This window comes from Acomys minous, assembly GCF_964271855.1.
Source record: "Acomys minous genome assembly, chromosome: 4".
In the NCBI taxonomy this organism is placed as follows: Eukaryota; Metazoa; Chordata; class Mammalia; order Rodentia; family Muridae; genus Acomys; species Acomys minous.
Window position 1 is genome coordinate 61708060 of NC_140486.1, and position 15368 is coordinate 61723427.

The window sequence follows — 15368 nt, forward strand, 5'->3', positions numbered from 1 at the left end:
CCTTGCCTGTGAAAGTAAACAAAGGTGGAACTAAAGGGCCAAACTCCTTAGCAGAGTCTCAAAGCCAAAGGGTTATTTATTTTTACCTAATGTGCATGAATGAGTGTGCATATATGCACCATGTGTATCTGGTGCCCACAAAGGTCAGAAGAGGCCATCAGATCCCTCGGAACTAGAGTTACGGAGTGTGAGCCTCCATGTAGGTGCTAGAGATCCAACCCAGGCCCCCTCTGCAAGAGTAGCAATTGCTCCTAACTGTTGGATCATATCTCCAGCTCTTAGGGTCTGAAATATAGACTTCATCGTTTTTTAAAGGCTTAATATTTATTTTTTCATTAAGCATGGCTCTCTCTCTCTCTCTCTCTCTCTCTCTCTCTCTCTCTCTCTCTCTCTCTCCTCTCTCTCTCTCTCTTTCTCTCCGTGTGTGTGTGTGTGTGTGTGTGTGTGTGTGTGTGAGTGTGGTGTGTGTGTGTGTGTGTGTGTGTGTGAGTGCTCATTAGTGCAGTTGCTACTGGATTTGGAGTTATAGTTGGTGGTTAGTGACCCTTTGAGAGTACTAGGAACTGAATTCTAGTCCTCTGCTAGTGCACTAAGTGCTCTTAACCACTGGACAATATCTCCAACCCTAAAACTTCATTTGTTTCCGTCACCATAAGATGGTTAATTTGCACATTCTGTTGTGTCTGCAGTAACTGTATACGTGGCATGTATGCACCCAGGAAATTGCTGGTGACCCATGGATTGGCAGGGCACAGGAAAGACACAGGCTCAGAGAGGAGCTGCGACAGGATGACATAAGAACATGGATGTGACAGAGAACACTAGACCAGGGAGGAGCCTGTTATTTTCCACTAGTCCTACCTAGCCCTAGCAGACTCATGACTGCATCATATTGTACACATTCCTGAGGGTAAATAGAAGTACATTTCCACAATAATGTGCACAAGTGTCTATTATAATGCAGTGCTTCCTGATGCTGGGAGTTCTATAACCAATGGCTTTGCTGAGTCCTATTTTCACTCAATATTTAGGGATTCTTTCATTTTACTATTAGGAAACATTTCTGAACAAACCCTTTTCCTGGACCATCTGCTCATATTTTATTCATCTAGTGTCAGCATTCCCTTTTACAACAATATGTTCCTAGAAACCCAACAGTCTTCAATAAGAATCAACACAAGAATGGCACTTGACTCTTAACTTTGGGGACACACCTTTGGTTTACCTGAATTATGATATGGTCACACTCAGTTTACTATTTTAATTATTGTAAAAATAAAGCCAGTATTATAAGAAAGGGAAAAGAAAAGAAAACTCTTGGCTCAGTAAAGTAGAATGTCTGCCAAGTAAGACGACCTGGGTATGATCCCTAAACCCCTGTAAAACAAACAAACAAATGAGTAGAAAAGAAAAACAAGAGCAAATGCTCAGGCTTGTATTCCCACACTTGCGGTGCAGACACAAATGGATTCTCTCTGGCCAGTGGGGGAAATCTGTCTATGTAACAGGTGAACAGCAGCTTATGTTGACCTCTCGCCTCCATACATGTGTGTGTAAGCTTGCACATGTGCACATGCACATACAAATAGGAGATACCTTTTACTCATTAGGCAACGTGTTTATATTGGAGGCCTAATTAATAAAGCAAAAATTATTTTCAATAAAAATAATTTCTACTTAACTGAATTACATTGTGTTTCTCCTTTGTCTTTCCTCTTTTTGGGAGATAATGTAGTTCAATATTCATCTGACATGGCTCTGGGATGGATGTGTTTCCTCTGTGTGTTTTCCTCTGGTAGAGTTTTGATGGCCAGTGACTTTCTGAGCCTTCCCATGTCTCTGCAAAAAAAAAAACCTGATTTTTTTGCCCCTATACCACATTAAATTATTTCTTGCATTCCATGCCATATTTGAAGCATTTGCTTCAAGTCTTTGAATTGCTTTTAGCTGTCTGAAAAAAATGACCTGAACTGTCTAAAAATATTCCTGCTCACTTTAGTCCTCTGTTGGCTTTGCCAACTTTCATTTTAAATTTGGCTACTTATCATCACATTCTCTCAGAAACACATTTAAAAACCCCCTTTGGATAGATGGATGCATGCTTTTGCTTTTCAACCATTGTTTTCACATTGCATGGTATATCCCATTATGAATTATTGAGACAATTTAGTGGACTATAACAATTAAAGAATAAAATGAAGACTAAAAACAAACAATATTATATATTACTTCCACACACCTTAATTCACATTTCTGCTCTTCTGATATTATTAGCTATTCTTGACCAAATAATTTGTTTGAAATTTGAAAAGAACATTAACCTTCAGACCAAAGCCCATTTTCTCACATATCAAATGAGGCTGAATTTCTTATGTTTTGTCTAGCAACCTTATTTTTGTTCAATATTCAGAGTCTGAAGAGATGGATCAACAGTTACGAGGGCTTGCTGTTTTTCCAAGAGATTTGATTTGGGTTCCAGAACCCATGTCTCTCAACCATTTATGACTTGAGCTCCAGAAGATCTAATGTTTTTATTTGCCTCCTGTGGGCATCCATACATACATACATGGCATAAAAATTAAACCCAGGTTGGGCTAAGTCATCCCTCCCTGCCTCAATTAAGTACAAATGGCTAGAGAAACTGATGGATTGGTGGGAAGATTAAATGTAGAAAGTGATTAAAGAAATAAAAACAACATGGGGTGAAAATAGCAAAATGAAATAATGATAATAGTGTCAAACAAGTAGTATTGTAGGGCTGATAGGAATCCAAAAAATATGAGAGCCCTCCATAGGTCAGCAGCAATGGACTTGGGTGGATAGGAAAGTTGACTAGCACCTTGGTTTTGACATTAGACATATTACAAAGACACAGAAATTCAGTCAGTCATTGGCACAGACATATAGAGCATATAGACACAGCATAGCACAGCCATTCTTGAAATAGTTTTGAATCTAAGTTCAAGGTCCTTAGTAACCACATTTTGATTGACAGCTTGGCATGCCTGGAATTTGGTGTAGTTGACTAAGGCTATTTTTATACTTTTCACTTAGCAGGCCTTACATGTTGAATCTTCATCCAAGAATCTTTCAAAAATCACTTAAAAATTAATCAAGTAATTACCAATAGGTGATTCAAGTATTCTGACTTATTTAGTCCCATTAGTTCTTAGAACCTTATTTAGCAGTATTAGCTAATAATTAAAGTGATTATTCATTCAATAGATGGATGTGGAGCAACTTCATCTTAGCTGAGAAATGTCCTTGTTTTTGCATGGGTCTTCCTTATACAGCCCTGGAAACTATTTCATCTATAGAATCACAATGGTGCACACAGATCTTCTTTTCTTAGCATTCTTAGCAGTTTTGTAACATCTAGAAGTATGTCACATCTGTGGATGTATGTCAGTCATCATATAAAATTTCACTCCCCATCAAATATGAAAGCATTATAGGTGCTTTTAGTCTTAATTGCCTTCTATAAAATGTTACATGATATGTAAAGTAAAAGTTGAGGGACTCTTATTCAATCCACAATGCTGCTCAGAGCTGAGGTCTCTCTTCCTAGACAGAACTTCATCTATACATCACTGTGTGTGACTTTACAAATATAAACAAAGTTTGGATTAGGTTTTCTTTTTAATTCCATTTAGATTATTTTTAAAATAATTTTTCTATAGCTACATTATCCCATTATATACATTTCAGGTAGTTTATTGTTAAAGAAAAAGAAATGAGTTTCACTAGGAAATTATTGTGTAATTTATCCTTTACCTATTGTGAATAAGGTTTCATAGAAGAAAATGACAGAAGTTTGACCTTTAAGAGCAAAGCTTTATAAGGAAATACTGAGTAATATTTGGGGAAATTATGATTGTTTGTTTGTTTGTTTGTTTTTGGTTTTTCAAGACAGGGTCTCTCTGTGTATCCTTGGCTGTCCTGGACTCACTTTGTATACAAGGCTGGCTTTGAACTCACGGAGATGAAAGTTGTGATTCTTAAAGGTGTTAATTCCTATTATGTACATTATATATATGTACATATATGTAATAAATAATGTGATTATATGAAGTTTTTATTGCTCTCCAGATCAGTACCTGAGAAGGTCACATTCTACCCACACATCATATCACTTCACCACTGACGTAGCTTGGTGGCAGAGTGGTTGCCTACCATGCCTGAGGCCCTTGGCTTAGTCATTAGTACTGAAGACACACAAAAGCTCCCTTCCCACGTGAGTGACATTACAGCTGTTTTCTAAGTGGTAGGTAGTCACTGGTACACTTGGATCAACATGGTACAATATTGAGTACAGAATCTTGGGGTTTTCTGAGTTCTGTTTGTTGGTCTATAAAGTGATGGTTCAGGCTCAGTGTAATACACTTTATCTCTCTTTCAGCTCATGCGTTAACTTCACATCTTAGGCTAAGATTGGCATCTAGCCAGTACAAGCCTTTATTCTTCTTCACTTTATTAGCTTTTAACATTAATATTATTCTGAGTTGATGCACAAAATAGTTGATTTCGGTGTGACAGTGTATATATATGACTCTCTCCTTCTTCATGTCTAATCTCCTTGTTCTAATATCAGGAACATATGTATGTGTGTGTGTATATATATATATATATGCATTATATATATATATTCCCCTCATCCCTTTTACCTTCTTCTCCCTCCTACTGATTCCTTTATGCCCCAAGTAACCCCATTTCCTTCTTTTATTCCATATTTAAATGACATGAGTTTATTTAAAATTTGATAAAAATACATAAAAGTAGAGAAAAATCAGGTGTAAGAGTCTCTTTCTCAGCACATTAGCTCCCCCTTCTTCTTACTTCCCTTCTCTCTTTCAACACTTTCCTTTCCCAAACAGCCATGTATATGCACATATGTACACCCGCACACATATCCCGCTTGTGCTTATTTGGGCCTATTTGGTTTGCCACTTTCTGCACATAACGTTCTATTCTTCTCTGTGGCTCTGTATATGCACGGTATGTTCCTTATCCATTCATCTGTTACCGAGTCTCACTTTGTCACCTATTTTGGCTGTTTTCAATAATGCTGCAATAAACATGGATGTGCAAGGATCTGTGCTCTGATGACTTTGATTCTCTCAGGTATTCACCCAGCAGTGGTGTGGCTGGATCCTAGAGTAATTCTAATTTCTACTTCATTGATGAACTTTCATACTGATAGCCCTGGTGACCAACTGTGTATATGGCTTTCTTTTGACTTTAATCTTTTTAAAAGATTTTATTTTATTTTTGGCATATACATTTATATTATTATGCATAAGTAGAAAAATTACATACAGCAAGAAGAACCATTAAACAGTCAGGGATCATATGAATATTACATTCAAGGTATTTTGGTAAATTGTGTTCGGCATCCTTGCAGAACACATCTTTCCTCTCTTGGAGACTCTAAAATTCTGAATGAGAATCAATATCTATCATATCTCATCTCTGTCAACTCAAAACCTCAATCTAGACCTAAAAACATCTTAACCCCTAAATAGCTAAGGTTAATTGTAAGACTAAACTAACTGGTCTTCCACCCCATCAGAGACTTGAGAAGGAATGCAACTTAGTTACTTGAGTGAACCCAAGCGCAGATTAGCCACTTCCAAAATGAGAAGAAAAAAATGACAGAGTTTGCTGCCTAAACAGTCACCCAAAACTCTTTATAACATCAGAGCATCATCTTCAGCCTTCTGGCCCAATATGGACGACAGAAATATTTGTGAGACAGGAACTATTGAGGACTTGCTCACCCTGTCTTGCCAGAATTTGGCCATCAACTCTGCTTGTATCCAAGCTGGCACATTTTTAGGCAGAATTTTATCTGTGGCAGAAATGAGGACATTTTTCCCAGTGGCTGGTTTGTCATATCTTAAGTCATCTCCATAAGGAGGATCTTTGATGCTCATAATCTTGAGATAGGCTAGGTGTTGCCAGGAGTTACCCTGTCTTGTTGTCAGAGAATCTTTAATATATTAAAAGCTTCTTAAAACTCATATTCTGTAGGACTCTGAAGCTTTGAAGCTTATCTAACTATTTTACCTTATCTATCTATAGGATCATATCTATCTGTTAAACATGGATGTATATTCTTGTGGTTAAAAATAGGCTGGTGGTTGACATGACCATGATTTGAACAACTAACAATTGGTTTGTATTATTTAATTGTCCTAATCAGCCTGCAATAGCACATTCCATGTATTGGAAGTAAGCTTTGCATTACAATTGAGCTGTATGGGTTCAATATCTCATATTAGAGTAGAAATGTACATAATGTGTGTGGAGAATAGTCTTAAATTTGAATTGCACATGAATGTATCAAAATCATATTTTGTGTCAATATACAAAATTCTATGCCAATGAATTAAAAAATAACCTCTTTTGTTAATAACAAATATGGCCTTAGGTTGAGGAGTAGATTTAGTAATCTACATTTTGTCCTATCATCCCTCTTTATTTCTATATCCCCCCATTCTTTCTTTTCAACCCCTACCTCCATATCTATGAAAGAAAGATAAAGGAAGAGAGATATCCCTGAGTCCAACCTCGTTTTCACTCTGAATAAGAACAATTATAACTTATAAGCAACTCCCAATGAAAACAAGCATCTGTAGCCCAAGAGAGCAAATATAAACTTATCCAACCCCCTTAAGGGAAATAAGATGTCATTCTCTTAAGGTTTCTTCTGGCTAATTTGGGGCAAACAGTACTTTTGTAGAGGCCCAAGTAAAAATGTGAAACATGGTTAATCAAGCCATGAATAGCATTTGTGGTCCAGTTTCCAAATGTTGAGAAATTCCAGGCTCAATAAAAGTCCTGTGTGGGACAGTCTAAAATACTGGACCAATTTGTATGGAAGCTTTCTTTGAAGCTGTCCTGCTCTGATGAGTAACAGTGACTGAAGTACTTGGGGCTGGAACATGAAGGGTGCAGGATGTCAGCCTGCTGAGAGGAATGAATCCTGCCAGGTCTGATCCAGCTTTAGTGTCCAATTCTTTTGTTCTGAAAACATATAAATTTTCATAAGCATTATACAGTCCTAAATTTATAAATATATGAGATGTACATGATGCACAGGCTGGTTAAGGCTGGTTTTCTGCTCTTAGTATGAGAAGAAGAAAGACATCTGCTAATCTTCATGCCATATGAGGAATGGCATCTAATAATAAGTCACAGGGATTCTGTGACCAATAAGAAGCCTTGTCTATGCATAGACACTCATGTCTCAGCCAGTCTCAGGGCCATTCTTATGTTAGCACTACATGTTACCTGCTTGTTTTGCAGTTTGAATACTTTACATCCTGAATGCAGTCCCTTCCCTCATCATCTTCTTCCTTCATCCCTTCTCCCTCCCTCCCCTAGTCCTTAGACAGGAGAAACATCCACCCCTAACATCTTACCTCTGTCTACAAGGTCTCATCTGTTATCAGTCAGACAAGCCAGAGGTACCTGCTGGCTTGGGCAAGGTCACTTTTGTCTTGATGAGTCCATTCAGTTTTACACTCTATCCAAACAGTGGGGATTCTCTGGCCCAGGCACTCAGGACCATGCTTTTATCCTGACTCGGGATTTGTCTTTCTTTGGTCTTACAGAAATGTGGAGCCAGTTTCTATGTGCTTTTTTATATCTTATTCTTCAGTTTATATACAAATTCTGTCACCCAATTTGGGTCTTGAGAGAGTGCTCACCATCAAGAGCATTAGCTTCCCAGTCATTTGCACTGGTTCAACAAGTCCTGCACATGCCTGTAAGCCTTGCTCTAAGGGCTGCAAAGACAGGAAGAGCTCTGGGTGGGCCAGCTGGCTTCCAGCCTAGCCTGGAGCACAGCATCCTTGGCTTCCAGGAATGACTCTGCCTCAAAGGAAGAGAAGGACACAGGACATCATTGGAGGGGGACAGCTGCTGTCTTCACCAGGACGTGTTTGTTTTAAAGAAAGAAATGAAGTAGATTTATAAATATAACATGCAATAGTATATTAATACATTAAGTCATAAATGTAATTATATGATTATAGTATTGATAGATTGCTAGGTCCAATATCTGAGTACACACACACACACACACACACACACACATATATATATATATATATATATATATATATATATATATATATATTAGTTTTTTTCCTTTGTATGTTTTAATTTTTCAGATGCTAGGGATGGGCCCCAGGACCTAACAAATGTGACACAATTGCTTTACTATCAAGATAGACACGAAACCTACAAGAAGAACATTATGATGGGCAGATCTGGGCCCAGGGGTCCCGCTCAAACTATGGCACCAGCCAAGGACAATACAGGCCATAAACTTCAAACCCCTACCTAAATCTAGCCAATGGACAGGACATTCTCCACAGTAGAGTGGGAGAGTGGGGTCTGACTTTCACATGAACTCTGGTGCCTCATATTTGACCACTTCTCCTGAATGGGGAGACCTGGTGGCACTCAGGAAGGACAGCAGGCTACCAAGAAGAGATTTGATACCCTATGAGCATATACAGGGGGAGGAAGTCCCCCTCAGTCACAGTCATAGGGGAGGGGAGTAAGGGGAAAATGGGAGGGAGGGAGGAATGGGATGATACAAGGGATGGGTAACCATTGAGATGTAATATGAATAAATTAATAAAAAAAGATAGACACCCAGCCTCCAATATTTTGAGTTGGTTTTGTATTTATAGGTTTTTCAGGTTTTAAGTCTCTCTCTCTCTCTCTCTCTCTCTCTCTCTCTCTCTCTCTCTCTCTCTCTCTGTGTGTGTGTGTGTGTGTGCATGCTGCATAGGTGTATGTGTGTGCATGTACATCTATATATAAAGGCCGGAGACGGACATTTTCTTCTTCTTCACCTGTTGTCCATGTTACCCTGTGAGACATGGTCTCCTACTGAAAGTTCAGCTCACAAGTTGTTCTTGGCTGCCTATGCAGCAGACTCCAGGCTTCTTTCTGCCTACACTTGCCAGTGCTGGAATTCTAAATGTGCACTGACACCCAGAGCTTTACACAGGTGCTAGGGATCTGAACTTGAGTTCTCATACTCGCCTGGCAAGAACTTTACTGAGTCATTCCATTTCTTATCAGCCAATGGAAATAGAGCGTCTGTTGGTTTAGCCATGGTGGTACTTACCACATGCCACATAATCAAAGGGGCTTTTAAACAATCTTTTAGTATTATTTAACATAACTGAATAGAGGTATCAACAGAATCAAATGAGAGTATTATATCTTAGATCCTAACTGTCAAGTTGAATTTGCAAATAGAGGAAATGTAAGAGCTTAGTAGTTTATTTTTTTATTTTCATACGTGCTTTGTCTTGGTTGATCTTTCAGATTCACATCCCCCCTTTTCCATCTTCCTCCCCTGAGCTCTTTCTGCTCTGGCAGTCTCCTTTGCACTTTTGCTTTCTTGTTACAAGTATTGTATTACCACTCCCCCACTTCCTCAAAATATTTTCCATTGTTGGGGTACCTTGTCTAGTTTCCTAGTTTAGAACAGTGGACCCAGATATAGACCCATATTTGATGATCGTAGCTAGGGTTTGCAAGAATGCATTCAATTATTCACCTTTCTGAATATTTGTTGCCTCAGGCAAGGTAGTAATTACCACAGCTATCCATTTTCTGAAATTCTCACGTTTTCATTTGTCTTTATCTTTCAGAGTTTTAGCGTCTCTCTCTCTCTGTTGCTGGGTAGCCATGATCACTCTGCTGCTTCTTCTGGGGTTGCCTTTCCATCTTTTTCTCTCTGGATTTTTCAGCTTTTAGCCTGTTTATTTGAACATTTTCCTTTCTTATTGTAATGTAGGAGTTTGTCAGTGATACATCTCTCTTAAAGCCGCTTGTCTTGGATCCCAGCAGTTTGATGCCTTGTTTCTCCATTTCATTCCTTTTAAAATATTTTCCCTTTTTAGCTTATTTACTCATCCTTTGCTGAGGAATTTCCAAGCATTTGTGTATTTACAACATTTCTCCTACTGATAATTTCTTTTTCTTTTTAAAAGGGATTTTTATTTGTGTATATGTGTGTATGTTTGTGTGTGTGTGTGTGTGTGTGTGTGTGTGTGTGTGTGTGTGTGTGTGTGTGTGTGTGTGTGAGCACATGTGCTTGCAGAGGCTGGTGGAAGGCATTGCTTCCCTGCAATGGGGGTGACAGGTTGTTGTCAGCTGCCCATTGCTTACACAGGACATCTCACACTATTTGAAACTGATTACTGTGCAAGGCTTATCACATTAAAAAATCTTGTGTGTGAGAAAGTAATATCCTACTCTCCACTCTACTGTGGAGAGTGTTCTGTCCATTGGCTAGATCTGGGTAGGGGTTTAAGGTTTACCGCCTGTATTGTCCTTGGCTGGTGCCTTAGTTTGAGCGGGACCCCTGAGCCCAAATCTGCCTATCATAATGTTCTACTTGTAGGCTTCTAGGACCCCCTGGATCCTTCTACTTTGCCATTCTCCCATGCTTCTCTCATCTAGAGTCCCACTAGAATGTCCTCCCCACTTTCTCAGTTTCCTGGTAAGTGAAGGCTTTCGTGGGACATGCCCCTTGGGTTAATATGCAGATATAAGTGAGTATATACCATTTGAGTCTTTCTGCTTCTACTCTGGTGCCTCACCTTTGACCATGTCCCCTGGAGGGGGAGACCTGGTGGCACTCAGAGGAAGGACAGCAGGTTACCAAGAAGAGACTTGATACCCTATGAACATATACAGGGGGAGGTAATCCCCCTCAGGAACAGTCATAGGGGAGGGGAATAAGGGGAAAATGGGAGAGAGGGAAGAATGGGAGGATACAAGGGATGGGATAACCATTGAGATGTAACAAGAATAAATTAATAAAGGAGAAAAAATTTTTAAAAAATCCTGTGTGCTTGAGTGTTAAGGTAGCGTTGCTTTTGGGATCCAGTTTTAAACTGAGGTTGTGATCACTTCACTCATCTTCAGCATAGGCTCTCTCTCTCTCTCTCTCTCTCTCTCTCTCTCTCTCTCTCTCTCTGTAATTTTTCTCTCTGCACCTGTATCTCTGTCTCTGTCTGTCTCTTCCCTGTCTCTCTGTCTCCCTCTCATCTGTCTCCGTCTCTTTGTCTCTCTCCCTCTTCCTCCCCCCACTCCTGCACCTCCCTAACATGTAACATGGTAACATGGAATTACTGTTCCTGCCTTTCTCATAGAGTTTTTTCTTTCCCATTTCTGTGACCCATGCACACTGTGATCTCTTACACTGACGCCTTACTTTATTGGGAGCTTTTAGGTTTAGACTGATACATTTTTCCATGATAAAATGATTGTGGGGCATTCTTCTTTCTCTTCCTTGGTTTTAATCATTGTTGACAATCCTGGGAGGCTTAGTTTTAAAGAGATCAAGAAAGATTAAAGATTATGGGTATATTAGAAATAAGCAATATATGCAAAAAGCCTTCGATGGGGTCTTTACTCAGTGTGCCTGAGCAGCTGCTGTGGTCTGTGTGTCCTAGTAAAATGGGATCCACTGGGACCAACTGTTGATGCCCTGCTTCAGTGTGACTCTGCTGCTCATTCCGGTCCTTCCAACGGGCCAACCCTGCATGAGCCAGAATTCCAAATGTCGGATGCAGCATACATCATAACAGGTTCTTGATTTTTACTTTGGAGTTATTGTCAGGTGGATTTTCAGATGGCAAGGACAAAATGGTCACTAATCACACACAAGTGCCAAATGAGTGTATTGGTCTCCTGTATAAAAACAGAGAAAATAGGAAGCAAGTTTTTGGGCTGTTTGTTTGTTTCTAGAACTTTTATTTAATCACTTTACAACTTGATTGCAGCCCCCTCCCTCCTCTTTTCAGTCTCCCCGTAATGCCCTTTCTCCCTTAACCCCCTCAGAGAAGGGGAGGTATCATCCTACCCTGGCATCTGAAGTTGCCCCAGAACTAAACTTTTGAAATTTATTTATTTATTCACTTTACAACCCGGTCATAGCCCCATCCCTTCTCCTCCCACATATCCCTCAGAAAAGGGGAGCTCCCACCCACCGACCCACCCACCCACCCACCCACCCACCCACCCACTGGAGCTCATCAAGTTGCATCAGGACTGAGATCTTCCTCTTCGCCTGTGGTCTGGCAAGGCAGTCTCCTGAAGAGGAAGTGATCAAAAAGCAGGCAACAGAGTCCGTGTCGGAGACAGCCCCACTCCCCTTACTAGTGGACCCATAGGAAGCCTGAGCTCACCATAGGCTACATATATGTTGAGAACCTAGGTCCAGTCCATGTATGGTCCTTGGCTGGTGCTTCATCCTCCACAGACTCCTCTGGGTCCTGGTTAGTTTGCTCTTCTGGTCTTCTTATGGAGCTCTTGTCACATCTAGGTCCTTTTAGCTTCCCCCACCCCCACCTTTTCCAATAGACTCTCCATGCTTTGACTAATGCTTTGGTTGTGAGTCTCAGCATCTGTTGTGAACCTCTCAGAGGACAATTCTGATAGATTCCTATCTGCAATCATAGCAGAGTAACGTTAATAGTGTCAGGAACTGGCTTTCTTTCTTAGAGTGAGTCTTGAACTAAACTTATATTCTCCAATTGAGGCGAGACAAGGCAGCCCAACTAGGGGAAAGGGATCCAAATGTAGACAGCAGAGTCAGAGATAGTCCCTACTCTCATTGTTAGGGGGACACACATGTTGACCAGGCTGCACATCTGCTACATATGTGTTGGGAGTCTTGGTCCAGTCTTTGCATGGACTTTGGTTGTTGGTCCAATCTCCATGAGCTCCCATAGGCCAAAATTAGTTGACTCTGTAGGTCTTCTTGTGGAGCCCTTGACCCCTCAAGCTCCATCTATCCTCCCTTCCACTATTACACAAGACTCCCAGAGTTCAGTCTATTGTTTGGCTGTTGCTCTCTTTATCTGTTTCCATGGGATGCTGGATGAAGCCTCTCAGAAGACATTTATGCTAGGCTCCTTTCTTCAGGCATAGCAGAGTATCATTAATAATGGTAGAGGTTGGCTCTCTCCCATGAGATGGGCCCCAAGTTGGGCCAGTCATTTGTTTACTATTTTCTCTGCTCCATCTTTATCCCTACATTTCTTGTATGCAAGACAAATTTTAGATCTAAGGTTTTATTCATGTGTGTATATGTGCATATTTACACGTAAGTGCAAAAAGAAGCAAAGAGGAATATAGAGTGAATGCAAATTTTAACTGTATTTTTTTTCTATGTGATTTAGGAACAAATAGACATAGTTTAGAGAAAATGGTTTCAAATTATTCTTATTTCTTTCTAATCTCTGCATTTTGAAGTAGATATTTTACATTCTGCACATCTTAATTACACTTTGATAGAGGTTTAATTTCAATCTCAGTGTTGAGTTTTACTTACTTATATCTGGTTAATCCACAGCAGTGTTTAACATAGGCCTCTTTCTCATCTCTGGATTCTTACACATTCTATTTTTAAATTCCTTTTTTTTCTTTGTATATGTTTGAGGTCATAATTTTATTATAACATTTCTTTCTTCTCTATCCACCCTGCAAACACTCCCATGTATCTCCCCTTTCCTTCAAATCCATGATCTTTTTTTCACTAATTGTTATTATATGTGTGTATGTATGCTTCTATATAAATATAATCCTAAGTATAACCTGTTGTGTTCATATAATGTTACTAGTATGTATGTTTGCAGGCATGACTATTTGACATCAAATAACTCTTTGCTGTGCTACTCCTTGGGAAGGATGACATCTCTCTCTTCCAGCTTTTCTTGGTTGCCTATAGTTACTTTTACAGGGTTTAGGCCTCCTGGTCATTTCTTCATCTTGTTTGGCATGTTCATTGGTATCATCCTTGGGTAGCTCATGCTTGAGCAGTCACGTTGGTGCGACGTTGTGAGTTTAGCTTCAGATGCTACTGGGAGACACAATCTCACAGCACAGTACTCAACCCCTTGGAGTTGCAGGCTTTCCACCTCATCTTTCTCAGTATTCTCAGAGAAGTATTTTGTATATACATTTATTGTGACAGGGCTCCACAACCCTGCATTTTGATTGGTTTCGGTTTTTTTTTTTTAGTGGACCCCATGTGTTGCAAAGAGAAGTTTCCTTGATGAAGAGTGAAAACTACACTAATCTGTGGGTATAAGGACAGATGTTTAGACCGTTGTTAGGAATTATACTGGCTTGGTAAATTAGTGGTTGTAGATTCTCCTCCATTACCCATGAGTTCACAAGTGCTGGATAGTTGTTAGGTTTCCAGTACCAGGCGTGGTCTCTCTCTCTCTCTTGTGGACCATGTAAGTCCCATTAGAGAACTGTTGCACTCTTTTTTGTAAGAGTGGATGGGGACAGCAGAGTAAGGCAAACTGATGGCAATGCCAAGCTCAGAATACATGAGCTTTGCAATGTGGAGGTTCAGAGTATGTTACTTCTTCCATGCTGTGCATGGAGTAGCAAAAAATGACCTCATGAGCAAGGTAATTGGTGCACACTGTCTCTCAATGATATTATTGACTACACATTTCCTTCTCCTTTATACTAACTTGAAGTACATCAGTGTTCGGAGCACCCCAGCATATACCTAAGAAATTACCCACACATTTACATTTAATTTATAACTCAGATGTTCCTCCTAACTGGCCAAATCATTTTTCTTGTAGCAATGGTAGGAAATTAGGAGGAAGTTAAATGCCTGCATCGGACTTCTGAGTAGCACTCTCTTAGCCAGTGCTTCACGGAGAGAGGCTTAAAATCTATCCAGTGTACATCACAGTGTTATTTTCTTTAGTAAGGGAAACTTTAAAATGGCTAAGATTAAGCAAATCATCACAACAGGAGTGTCAGCTGCTACTGTAGATCAAGGTCATAGCTCTGAACATCAAGCTTTACATGGGGCTTAGGAAATATTGCTCTGCCAACCTGAGCTATTATAGACATAGATTATAAAAGTTGCATAAAATAAATGAGCTAGGTGGCTCAAGCTCATTCCCAAGTGTGTCATTTTTTGTGTGGAGAGAATAATTTACTGCTGCAGTACGTACTTTAATTTAACTTTTATTCTCTTAAAACCCTTTAAAGCAATAATGGAGAAATGATCGGTATGCAGAATCCAAAGAGCACTGCCTCTTATTGACTCTAAATTTTAAAATGCGGAGATGAAATGAGCCAAATTTTCATCTTGCTATGAGTAAGTGTAAAGATAAATATCCAACAATGATGAAAATAAACAAGAATATCTCTATATATTGTGATTATTTTTCTAAAACAAATGCAGAAACAAAAACCCCATATATCTACCCAGATGCAGCCAATGCCTTGTCCTCCACTTGGCATTGCTGGCTTTTGCTGAGAATCACCTGATCAAGTTGGATAGATATTTC

At 39.6% G+C, this 15368-nt stretch overlaps 1 protein-coding gene across 15 annotated transcripts in view; it reads left to right on the forward strand.

Moving 5' to 3' along the window:
- Positions 1-15368, forward strand: part of NOL4 (nucleolar protein 4) — a 344671-nt gene that overhangs the window by 95897 nt on the left and 233406 nt on the right. Inside the window, exon 1 of one of the 15 annotated variants that reach the window (XM_084778261.1) lies at positions 15067-15175. The exons of the other annotated variants lie outside the window; for them this stretch is intronic. The gene's annotated coding sequence lies outside the window, so the exon portion shown is untranslated. Of the gene's footprint in view, positions 1-15066; positions 15176-15368 lie in introns of those variants that run through there. 15 annotated transcript variants of the gene reach the window in all.